The sequence below is a fragment of the Crinia signifera genome, chromosome 2 (assembly GCF_055691185.1).
Source record: "Crinia signifera chromosome 2, ASM5569118v1, whole genome shotgun sequence".
Classification (NCBI taxonomy): Eukaryota; Metazoa; Chordata; class Amphibia; order Anura; family Myobatrachidae; genus Crinia; species Crinia signifera.
Window position 1 is genome coordinate 14982609 of NC_139218.1, and position 12987 is coordinate 14995595.

The 12987-nt window shown below is 49.3% G+C and overlaps 1 protein-coding gene across 1 annotated transcript in view; it reads left to right on the forward strand.

Moving 5' to 3' along the window:
- ILDR1 (immunoglobulin like domain containing receptor 1) overlaps positions 1-12987 on the forward strand; it is a 34716-nt gene that overhangs the window by 1205 nt on the left and 20524 nt on the right. The window lies entirely within an intron of this gene.

A 12987-nucleotide genomic window follows, 5' to 3' on the forward strand; every position in this document is an offset into this window, starting at 1 on the left:
CTGTACACTGCAGGAGGCAGAGCACTGATACCTTATATGGCGCCTATTGAATTATCATGATTGACATTTACCTTAACTCTAAATTACCCCTAGAAATGAATCTATCCTAAAATAATCACACGGACAACAACTGCATAAGATAAAAGGTCGACAATATTTATTAATGGTATGACCCTATTGAAAGGGATGGCCAGGAAAGCGCTTGGAGACCAGCTCAGGTCAAAAAACTGTTAGTAATGGCGTTGACTACAACGCCCCAACTTATAACCAGGGCGATGAACCGCCCCCATTGAATTTAAGGCACAGCCCGCACTGTGACGGTCTTACCGCCCCTCCTATGGCATGGCAAGGACACTACAAGGAAGTGGCCAACATCCCCCCTCGGGGGCAGGACTCACCAGCCGTCCTGGCAGAGGGTGGCAATACCGCACAGTGACCACCTGTACCTCAAAATTGACCACTGGTCGAGAGCATCTTACTGCCAATTATTAATTCATTTTGTAAAGCCAAATTAGGCGAAGGCCGAAAGGCCAGGTGGTAATTGAAAAAAGCAAGGGAGGGAGGGTGGGAATCCAGACTCAAAGAGGAAGCAGAATCACCTGACTACCCTTTATATACCCCTGCATAAGCTACCACCCCCTTTTCTACCTAATTGGCTAACTATCAATCATGTGCACTTCTATGGGTAATGAACTATTCAACAACTTTATTAGGACAATCACAAAATTCACAGGCTCTTAAATGCCTTCATGCCTATGCAGCCCTCGCTTAATCTAATACCCCTTTTACACCGTCGAAAAATCTGGGTCAGCGGCGGGTCAGACCCGGATCTTCGGCGGTGTAAATCCCTAACGCCGTGTCCCTTTACACGGGACTTCTACCCAGGTCCTGACCTGGGTAGAACACGGCTAGGACCTGGGTAGAGGGCGGTGTAAATGGGAACGCCGGGTCGGATGACCCGGCTCCCATTTACATGAATGGGGAACGTCCAACCTGCGGACCGCAGTGTCCGCAGGTTGGACGGATTGTCAGTCTGACACCGACAGCCGGCGCTGATGTCTGCTATACTCTGCAGACAGCGGCGGCGGGGGAGGGAGGTGAACGGATGCCTGTGTGCGGCATCCATTCACCTCCTGTCCAATGGCGGGGGGGGGGTGCGCGCGGGGACTGGGGGCAGCTTACCTTAGTGCTGGGCTGCCCCCAGCAGCGTTCCGGGTACGGCGGCGTCGATCGGCGCTTGAAGATGACATTGCGCTGTCATCTTCAAGCGCCGGGGAGGGGGGTGCGGGCGTTTAAGCCCGTCCGGTGTAAATGCCCCTAAACGCCGGGTCGCACCCGGCTTCAACCAGGATCCAAAAAGCCGGTGCGACCCGGCGTTTTGGTCTAAAAGAGGTATAACTGTGCTGTGTCCCTGTGGAGGGATACTATGTCCCACGTGCAGGGTATATAAAGCTCAGCAGTGTGGTAACATTCTGCTGTGTCTCCTGTAACCTATATTGTGCAGGTTTACTCCCGCTGCGAGGTGTCCGCACCATGTACACTTGATTCAGGTGGTTCATTAGGTCGACCAAATTAAGGTCATGAAAAATGTCAACATGGATTTGTCGACAGGGTAATTAGGTCGGCATTGGGAATGTCGACAGTCAAAAGGTTGACATGGGGTTTTCACGTTTTTTTTTTTTTAACCCGAATGTGGAAACAGTCGACATGGGCACCATAAAAGTGCGCTGCGTCCACCTACATGGCTTGCTACGCTCAGCACACTATTATATTCTCCCGCCACACCCTAATAGATTATAGGGCATGAAATACCGCCTGTCGGCACGTGTCGGTTCCCCACCCCAAAAAAACACGTGAAAAACTCATGTCGACCTTTTGACTGTCGATCTTCCCAATGTCAACATAATGCTTGTGTCGACCGAATGACCCTGACCAACTTAAGCCATGTCGACCTTCAGTTGTCGACCTAATGCATGTCGACCTTTTGACTGTCAACTTAGTGACCGTATACCGTTTCAGGGGTGTGGATCATTAGGTTGACAAGATTTAGGTCGACAGTCATTTGGTCGTCCATTACTGAATGACAGGCAGTAGGTCGACAAATGAAAAAGGTTGACATGAGTTTGTTCACCTTTTTTGGTGTCTGTTTCGACGTAGGTCAACATGGATTAAAAAAATGTCCCGGGATTGGCCTCCCTACTTTTTAGCATGTCGTCCTTTTTTCATGTGTGGACTGCATACCCCGGTAGTTTAAATTTTAACAGTGGTTTTATCTATCCCGGGTCTGCTGGAATATGTAGTTCCACAAGCCAAGCATGGTACAGGTTGTCCAAACTATAAGACACAGTATATACTATTTATAGCCGTTGGCGGGCATGACAGGCTTCTCTGTCAGACAGGAAAACTTGTATTTTTGTTGTTACTCCCTTTTTTTTTTTTGGATGAAAGGAGCTTTCATATAACTGTGTCCTGTAACATCGGCAGAAGAAATACGCTCCTGTGTGCTCCATTTACAGCCGTTGGGTAATCCTGCGTGTACTGGTCTGCTGCACCCTCTGACCGCTTTGTTTTATCATTTAGTAATAGTACCCAGTTTGTTTGTTCCCATTTGTACAACACTATATACTATGCTGGTGCTATATCTATACTTATACATTTGTATTATTTATTGGGAAGCATAAGATAACGATTATCAGTCATGAACAGGTGGAGGAAGACTTATTAGTGGCTACCATGAGGGGTTCATTCATTTGGACCTATAATGTAAATACAGTGGAGGCCTCCATTTTGTGGGCACATGACATCATGCAACAAGTGCTGGGGGATCAGGAAGATGGCTACCGGGTGCCCCACAGATTTCCATGCAGGGGGGGTATCTGTCCAGAAAAGGGTGGCAGATGCCTCTTCAGGGTGCTGTCACCATAGCGACCATGTCGCCACCTCCTCAACCTTGCACCCTGAGCAGCAGGGGTCACACACACCATTGTGTAGCCAGGGATGTGGATCCTTTGGCCCTCCAGCTGTTGTTCAACACAACATCCCAGCATGCCCTGCTGCAACCGTTTTAGCATGGACAAAGAACTGTAGCAGGGCATGCTGGGATGTGTAGATTTAATACAGCTGGTGGGCCAGAGGTTCCCCCAGCCCAGAGCAAAACATATTTTATTATCGTTATGTTAATGATATATCGTTCATATCGTCTAGTGTATACACTCATTATACCACTAGCTGCCACTTTGGTTCCACAATAGGACCTGAGGCTTTTCGGACTAGGGCATGTGACACCCCTTTGTGGGAGCCGGTATTATATTTATTCCACACTTAAGCTTCTGCCCTTGTTCTATAGCGCTCAGGTAATTTCTAGTCACCATTCCCATTAATGACCTGTAGATGTTATAATGGGATCACCAGTATTGTGCACGTGTGAATCACTTTCATCCCCGGAGGAATTCGCTGACTGGACAGGTTTGCGGAAGCCATGTGCGCGGTACAGATACACAAATGATCAGCGTGCCGATGGTTCGAAAAGGGAAGTGATTTATCAGATACTTATTTCATTACACATACTGTAAGTCAGCCGGGTGTCCGCTGTTATTAACCCTCTGGCTGGTCGGGTGTTTCCTGTGTACCTGCGTTACTCCTATCTTTACGGCAGGAGGCCTTAATGGTGGCCCGTTGTGATTCTGTCAGGAGGCCCCATTTCTGTGCTGACTATGTAACTGTGAGAGCGCGTTGTTGGAAGAGCGCAGATTGCGGTCAGCATTGTGCATAATGAGACTACACTTAAGTCGGGGGTACATGAAATAGGTCGACAGTAGGAAGGTCAACAGTCAAATGTCGACATTTTTCACGTTTTTTTTTTTTTTTTAAAGAACAGGCGGTATTTCATACCCTACCATCCACTAGGGCACAGAGGGAGAATAGAATAGTGTGCCGCGCACTGCAAGCCTCACGGTAAGCTTATAAGGTATCCATGTCAACTTACGTTGACATTCGCCACCCAAAAAATTGTCTGGTTAACAGCATTCATATTGTTTTTAATGAGTCCCCACTTTGTTACTAGAGACCCCATACTGGGCTAATGGTCTCTACAATACATAAACAGTGGCGCAGAGAGAGAGAGGGAGGGTACTAATTACCTGGGGGCCCAGGTACGAAGGAGGGCCCTGTTATCTGACGGCAGCTCTTAATACAACAGCAGTGTGGCCAGGGAGGGGCTTGAAGTGCTCATTTCTTCTGTGTTTTAATCTAAGGGTACATTGCCACGCCTCCCATTATCAGGCCACGCCCCTGAAAAGTACCTGGGCCCAGACAGACTCTCTACTGCCCTGTATGTGAATAGTTTCCCAGAATAGAGAGGGTGAAGGCAGAGGTAACCCAGCACATAGCTGGGTCAGCCTCCAGGTGCACAGAGACCATTGTGGGAATAGTCTCTGGAACACAATAACACAGGGAGACCCTGGACATGACCTCCTGCATTCCAGGGCCTGGGAACCTCTCTGGCTGTTACTGTTTATACTCCCGGAGCCACCAGCCACTCTCACCTGAGCCAGCTCCCCCGTCAGGTCTGCACCCTGTAGATAATGCCTGGGAATCTTCCTGGGTTCCTGGCCCCTATTTGAGATGCCAGTTAGGGTCAGGTTGTATCACCAATTGCTGAGTACAGTTATAATGTACACACCCTGTGTATGGGAACCCGGCCCAGTACACGGTGACGAGGCCACAACCTTGACCTGTGATTGAAATGGGAAATATCCCAACTATAGTAACTAGCAATATATCATCCATGGGTCCTAAACCGGGAGAGAGATAAGATATCAACCAATCAGCTTTTCATGACAGGCTGGCACTTTATCTCTCTCCAAGGGTTGATACACCCCTCCCCCATAGTTATTTAGGTTGACATGAATTGTGTGCACCACTGAAGGTTAACACCTGAAATAGGTCGATGGGGTTGGAAGCTCCACACAAGAATTAGGTCGGCAGCCATGACGTTGACACAAGTTCTTCACTTTTTGTGCCGACAGGCGGTATTTCATGCCCTACCATTAACTACAGCATGGTGGGAGAAATAAAAGGGACTGAAGCATGGCGAGCGGTACACTTTGATGGTGTCCATGTCGACAGTGTTGACATTCGAGACCAAAAAAAGTGAAAATCTGTCAACCTTTTGACTGTCAACCTAATGCTTGTGTGATCTAAGCCCTACGTGATCTAACCCGACCTACGTAAGGATCAACTCGAGCCAATGATCCTTACCCCTCACCAGCATCGGTGAGCGCAGGATGAGGCTGAAGCAAAACTAATTGTTGTCAGTAAATACAATAATATCACTAATCACAATGTAACGTAATTGCACAATATATAGTAACTAAAATAACATTACTAATAACATAGTCATTAAATTACCAGCAACACAAGGCGGCGGTGTGACCGGTAACAAGTCCCTCATCCAATCACTGTACAAACCAGTCTATTTATTGGTAAATACCATACCCTCCGGTATAACCACCGTTCTAGCACCTACCATCTCTCTTTAAAGATCCGGTATCTAGGTCTAGGCCTAGGTCGACATTGGAATATGTCAACCTCGTGCATATCTGCCTTTGACAATAGATCGACACAAAGGTCGACATGAATTTTTCATGATTTTTTTCACCAATTTTTTTTTTTGGGGGGGGACACTTTTTCCCGCTGTATCGTTCTTATCCGCGTCGATGGTAAAGTGCGCCAAAGCTTGAACCATGGCGAGCAAAAGCACTATACTAAGGCCCACATCGACACGGATACTAAAAAAACACTGAAAAACTCATGTCAACCTTTGTTCTCTGGCGACCTTTCAATGTCGATCTTTTGCATGTGTCCACCTAGTGCATGTCGACTTTTTGGGGATGAAGCATTTCCTGTAATCCCAGTCCAGCCACTCCACCCTAGCGCATTCACTTCTGGTCCATGCATGGGGAGAGAGGCGCGTTTCGCTACCGAGTCAGTTGCACCTTGTGTCTGCGTGCTGCTCAGTGGTCCACATTCCCATGTGTCGACATGGCCACCGAAAACTCAAGTCGACCTTTTCATGCAACGATCTTTTGCGTGTCTTGGCCTTGCGCATGTCGACCGTTTGAGGTCGACTTAGACATTGAACACCTAATATACCACAAACCTGTATATTGGCTTAGACCACAGTTCCTACGATCATTCCGCTTCCTGTCCTGTCACCGTGGCATGACAGTTGTGACCGGACATTTGCGGTCCGCGTTCAGATTCCGTGCACCTGTGAATCAGGCCTCAAATGGTTCCTTACATGTTATGGTTTCCCACACTACTAAATGAGAGGTTTTGTAAATGATTTATCGGTGACGTCTTCAGGTTGTACGTCCGTGTGTTCTTTTTTTCTGAGTAATTACATGTGAATGACTTTCCTAAAGGATAAGGGGTGGATTACAGGCCTTCGTTCTGTCAGCCATGGCAGCGTATGACCGTAGAGACCTTCTCGCTGGGAGCAATAGGCCTGGTCTGGGCCGTATACAGCAAATCATTAATGTGATGCTACGTGCTCCAGTCAGCTGCGGCTGGGAGACATTGCTCCAGTCAGCTGCGGCTGGGAGACATTGCTCCAGTCAGCTGCGGCTGGGAGACATTGCTCCAGTCAGCTGCGGCTGGGAGACATTGCTCCAGTCAGCTGCGGCTGGGAGACATTGCTCCAGTCAGCTGCGGCTGGGAGACATTGCTCCAGTCAGCTGCGGCTGGGAGACATTGCTCCAGTCAGCTGCGGCTGGGAGACATTGCTCCAGTCTGTGGGGTTTGCTGTATACGCCTGCCATAGCCTTCTGTCATTACCTGTGACAGATACGTGCGGTAATCACGCTGCTACCAGAATGGTGCGCCGCTGTATAATTAGTGCGGGGTGACATGTATTAAGGAGAATAATGTGGTGGATGAGGGATTGGCGCGACCTTTCATCCAGAGGATATTTGTGTAGAACTACAGGGATCTGCTATAATGAGCTGTTATAATGCTCGCTGCGCTCCTAATTGGAGTTTGGGATGAATCCAGATAATGTCGCACTTAGGATGGAATGCAGCTGGTATCCGGATGGGTAACAGACAAGGTCGACACAAACAAAGTTGACATGCATTTTTTAGGGTTTTCATACTTTACCACTTAGGTGGTACTGGCTGCTTTATTTTTACACTGCAATATAGATCTCACTTTGAAGTAAAACCCCACCCAAATCTAATTCTCTCTGCACAAGTTACATCTGCCCCACCTGCAGTGCACATGGTTTTGTCCATCTAAGAAGGATTTTGGCAGAAAGAGTGAACTAGAATAAGGCCCTCTGTGAGGAGACCTGTAAGACTGTAATGTTATTTGTAGCATTTCCTGTACTCCTAGTGAAGCCCCACCCCCTTGGCGCATCCGCTCTTTTTTTTTTTTTACCAGCTATGGGGGAGAGTCTCGTTTTGAAATGAAGCGAATTGGGCAGTTTTAGCCCCGCCCACCGTGTACAATGCATTAAAAATAGCATTGCACGTTGGGGGGCGTGACTAAAACAGCACGATCACTCGGTACACACCCCCAAACAAAAAGCCACTAGTGTGGCTCCGCCCCGTCCCATCGAATGATTTATCTGCTGCGTGTGCGCTTGCAAACGGATGTGTAAGCTTACACATCTGCCCGCAGCATAGAGAGGGGATCCATTTGGCCGGCCGTTGTATGACAAATACATTAGTCCTAATTCAGACCTAATTGCACAGCTGCGAATTTGCAGGCCGGGCCATAGTATACATGCACGAGGCCGTACTGCCATGAAAGCCTGCTACTTTTTTTAATCTCTGGCCGTTCACAAGCTGACTGACAGGAAGCCGGCGTTTGGGGTGGTAACTATGTTCTGAGAGTGTCAGGGAAAAAGCAGGCGTGCCCAGGTGTGTGAGGAGAAGTCATGTGACGTCAGCTCCGCCCCCGATCAGCCTGATCCTATCACAGCCGCTGAGTAAAGGCCCCCATACACTATGCGATTTTGGGACGATTTCATCCGATTTCGGCACTTTGTGCCGATAATCGGATGAAATCGGCCCAAAATCGTAGGTATGTGACATTTGATCCGATCCGATGCGCGGTCCCGTGCGCATCGGACCGGATCAGGGAGGTCGGACGGTCTGTACATACGATCACGTCCGACCTCCCTGTATGCATATGCCTGCCACCTGACAGGCATATGCATACAGACACCGGGGGAGTAGTGGGGGCGGCCAGCGGCAGCAGTGGTGGGGGCGGGCAGCGGCGGTGGGGACGGGCGGCGTGTGCGGTGAGCGCAGTGTACTTACACATAGCAGCAGCTGCGGGGACGGGACGCGCAGTGGCGGCTATTATATTTTTAAAATACTTGTCAAATGACCGGCCGCTCTCTGATTGGCCGGAGCGCTCTCAGCCAATCAGAGAGCGGCCGGTCATTTGACAAGTATTTTAAAAATATAATAGCCGCCACTGCGCGTCCCGTCCCCGCCGCTGCTGCTATGTGTAAGTACACTGTGCTCACCGCACACGCCGCCCGTCCCCACCGCCGCTGCCCGCCCCCACTACCGCCGCTGGCCGCCCCCACTACCGCCGCTGCCCGTCCCCACTACTGCCGCCGCCCGCCCCCACTACTGCTCACCGCCCTGCAGCTCCCCGGGGTTTTTTTTTTACATGGGATAAATCGCATGCGATTTATCCCATGTAAAAATGGCACATCAAGTGCCAAATTGTATGTGAGCCTTCCGGGGAGCTGCCGGGCGGCTCGCAGGTAAATTGGGTCCGACTTGTCCCTAGGACAAGTCGGCCTAATGTATGGGGGCCTTTAGTCCTGGCTATGCACAGACTGCACACACTGGGAATCATTACATGGGGCGGGATGTTGTAACATCCGCGGCCCCCCTTCGCCGGACATCGCATTTTTAATAACGGCATATGCTATAACATATGCCGTTATTCATGCAAGGGACAGCTCTTGCGGTAAGAGCTGTCCCTTGCGATGCGGTGCCGGCGCTGGACTTCCGGGTCTGTGACCCGGGAGTCCATCTGCGCATGCGCAGACCCCGGCGCCGGCCGCAGGGCACGCTGGGAGGGATCCGTGACGGATCCCTCAAACAGCGCTGCGGTAAGAAGCCCATAGGCTTCTGCAGGGATTCGCCAGCTTTAGCTGGCGATTCCCTCCGCAGCGCTGACACTGCGGAGGCGCCATATAGCATATAGAAATGCGGTAGAAACCCCGAAAACGGGGTTTTTACCGCATTTCTGCTATATAGCATCCCGCCCATGGTGAGCAGCTGTTATCAGGGAGTGTCAGGTAATACGCAGGGGTGGCCAGGTGTGTGAGGGGAAGTCATGTGACATCAGCTCCGCCCCCGATCAGCCTGATTCTATCACAGCCGCTGAGTAAGTCCTGGCTATGCACAGACTGCACACACTGGGGAATCATTACATGGTGAGCGGCTGTTATCTGGGAGTGTCAGGTAATATGCAGGAGTGGCCAGGTGTGTGAGGGGAAGTCATGTGATGTCAGCTCCGCCCCGATCAGCCTGATTCTATCGCAGCAGCCGAGTAAGTCCTGGGCTACGCACAGACTGGGAAATCATACAATGGTGAGCGGCTGCGAATGGATTATGTCCTTCTGGAGCCTGTATCCTGACAAGAATTCTTTGCTAAATTTGCAGGTTCATGTTTATTTCATGTTGTGAATTTAGGTGCAAATCTGCATTAAAATCCCGTATTGTGATAAATAGGCCCCACAGAGACCTTTCCCTAATGCGAGAACATGTACTTAGGAAAGAAATGCGCATCGCCAGCAATTTGCATTCATTATAACCAGTACAACCATGTTCTAATTAATGCTAATTGGCTGATGCGATGTAAAATGCTGATTTTTCGACGTGCATCCTTGTAAAAGTAGGATTTCAGCGCTTGCTGTTCCAGGGGAAAGGAAAAAAAATAATTTCAACTTTTAAAGAGGCGCATTAACCTGTTCTTGCACTCCACGCTTATTTATATGCCTAGGTCCGTGCAGGGCGGGTGAGACGTATTTCTGCACCCTAGGCGGAACTTCAGCTTACTGTTCCCACACACCAATACCGATGTTCCAGAACCTTAGGTGAATGGTTGGAGGTGACCTTTTAGATGTTCTACATCTGTCGTTTATATTCCGTTCATCCTTAATTGTGTGATTCAGGGATGCCCCCCGATTCTGAGACCAGAAAAAGGACTTTACAAGACTGTTAAGGTGCCCATACACTAGTAAGATTTATCTTCAGAACTGGCTGGTTGGAACAAAAACATGGTTATGGATGAGTGACAGTTTGTCAGTTTTCCAGCATTTCCAAGCAAATGGTCAATTGTCATTTGCTCTCATCCATAACCATGTTTTTGATCCAACCAGCCAGATCTGCAGATAAATCTGCGTGTGTATGGCCACCTTTAGTTATTGTATCTGCAGCAGCTGACTGACGTCTGATGCTCCCTGTTACCCAGCGGTGACTGCAATGCAGGCTGTATCAGGCAGTGCGGCTGCAGTAATTCCGTGCAGTGGACAAGTCTGAGTGTGTGCTGGGCAGAAGCCAATTTAATTTGGCTGCATCCTGAATGGCCACGAGTCCTCTGACCCAATAAATATAAGTGCAGACATATCTGATCCCACGCTTACGCTACAAATCTACCAACATCAGACCAGGGATTTATTCCGTTCATTTTTTTTTTTTAATGTACAGTAGAATTTGGATGTTTTATTTCTAAGTGCTTGTAGATATAGCTCGATGCTGGTGCCCAGGACAACCCAATTCTGCTCCATATGTACAAAAGTGTGAGGACGTTACTTTAAAACAATTTCATGTTGCTCATGTGCTCTAGCAAAATTCCCTGATCGAGCAACCCGGCATTTCAACCCAGGTCACAACTGCGACTTGGGTTGCTGTGCTGTGTGAACGGGTAACCCGGGTCCTGTTCATAGTCTGGAGGAGGCAGCGCTTGAAGAGAGCGTCGGCTCTAAACGCTGAATCCTCCCCACCCCCAATGACGCTCCGCCCCTGTCTGACATCACCGGCTTATTGCTGGGTCACTGTGGGGAGCTTAAACCTCGAAAATGCTGGGTCGCTCCCGGGACAGACTCCATCTCCAAATTCTGGGTGTGACCCGGCATTTGCGGTCAGATAGGGGTATAAGTAACGGGCATCTGACGGGAGACACTAAATCGTTTATCTGATAGGCGACTAATACTAATCGCACAAAATGCTCCAGGTGTAGACGCATAGGGGTAAATTTACTAAAGTTTTCCAAAAATGGTTAGATATTGATGTTGCCCATAGCAACCAGATCTATAACTTTCTATGATGCAAATGAGAAATGATAGAATATGGTTACTATGGACAACACCTCCTTTCATATTTAGAAGCTTTAGTAAATGCAGTGATCCCTCCAGTATCATGGCAGGCCAGGGCACCGGGGGAAATGGGGCACTTTGAATAGCCCAGGCCCACCAACGGCTCTGCTGGGGTGTGTGTGTGTCACCGGCACCTACGTAGGTGCTGGGCTGCCCCGAGCACTTCTGACACTGGTGGCGGGAATGGACGGCCCAGTTGTTTTAGCTCTAGCATTTAAAGTACTTGGAGCGCTGCATTGGCTGCCCAAAAGCCCGACTTTGGACAGGTGTCTCTTCACCACCTCAGGAGGGTGCGAGCAGAAATAATGTCCACCTGTGGCTTTTCCCCCCATTTTTTTAACTATTCAATATCCCTCACTGAGTGAATGACCGCGTCTGAATCAGGCCCCGAGTTACTTAATGGACGGTACAGATGCTTAACGCCAACAGGAGGTATGCGGTAACAAGTTCCGGCATATACTTCCGCCTGCACAGTATGAAACAAAATAGTGCTATAAACGCCAAATGCCCCTCCCAAATGATGTGGGTTCCTCTTGCCCAAATGTGATACCCTACGATGCGAGATTCACGGGTCATCAAATTTAGCCCCGCCCCACCATTGCCGCGGTGCTGTTATTTGTATCCTGCTCACTTCACTAGGCTGCGGGAGAGCCACATAATCTTCTGGGGCTGCGGAGGACTGTCCGACAATCTGGAGTCAGCTACAACTTCCTCTGAGTGGATTTAGAATTTAAAAACCAAATTAACATTATTTTCATTAACAAAATGTGCCAACATTTCAGCAATAGGAGAATAAACGTGGAGCCTGGAATTGGCGATGGGTTGTTCCTGTGTTTGTACTCTCTGTTATCAGGGAGCCTTATCGCGGGTCGATAAAACAACGTTATTCATGTTTGCCTGTGATTTCTTATGAATGGGATTATTTACCTTCTGTATCAGGCTGTATAAACGTTTTGTAGAACCCGCCCATGATATCGCAGCCCTGTTACACTTATTTCGGAAATAAACTTCACTGTATATAAATGGCTAAGGAGCCCCTTTATCATCATCCGCATCTGAGGATGCAGATGTGATAACATCGGCCCGACTTGTAATGCGCTAACTGATTATCGTGCACGGATTTATCAATTATCACATGCAGGGACAGCGCGTGCGATAAAGCTCTGTCCCTGCGATGGGTCTCCGCAGCACCACGGATCATGTACAGCACATGTGCCGCTGCCCCAGCTGAGTGGGACGGAACCCTGCCAGTCTCTGCTTCAGGGAGATGGGCAGGGTTAAGAATTCGGGTGTATCCGGGTGTCGTTTTCTGTGTATCTCAGGGTTGCCGAAAATCAGGTCCCCCTCCCGGCCCCCCGGAAGGGTGGGCAACCCTCCCGGATTCAGGGGGGACCCCCGCTGTCCCCCGGATCGCGGCATTAAAATGCCGCAATCCTCGGGTCTCGGAGGGGGCGGAACTAAAATGACACAATGCGTCATTTTAGCCCCGCCCCCTCCACGGAGATCCCTGAATTCGCTGGTTTACCAGCATGGGGCGGGGCTTAGTGATGTCACGCTTAAGCCCCGCCCCCTGAGTGGCT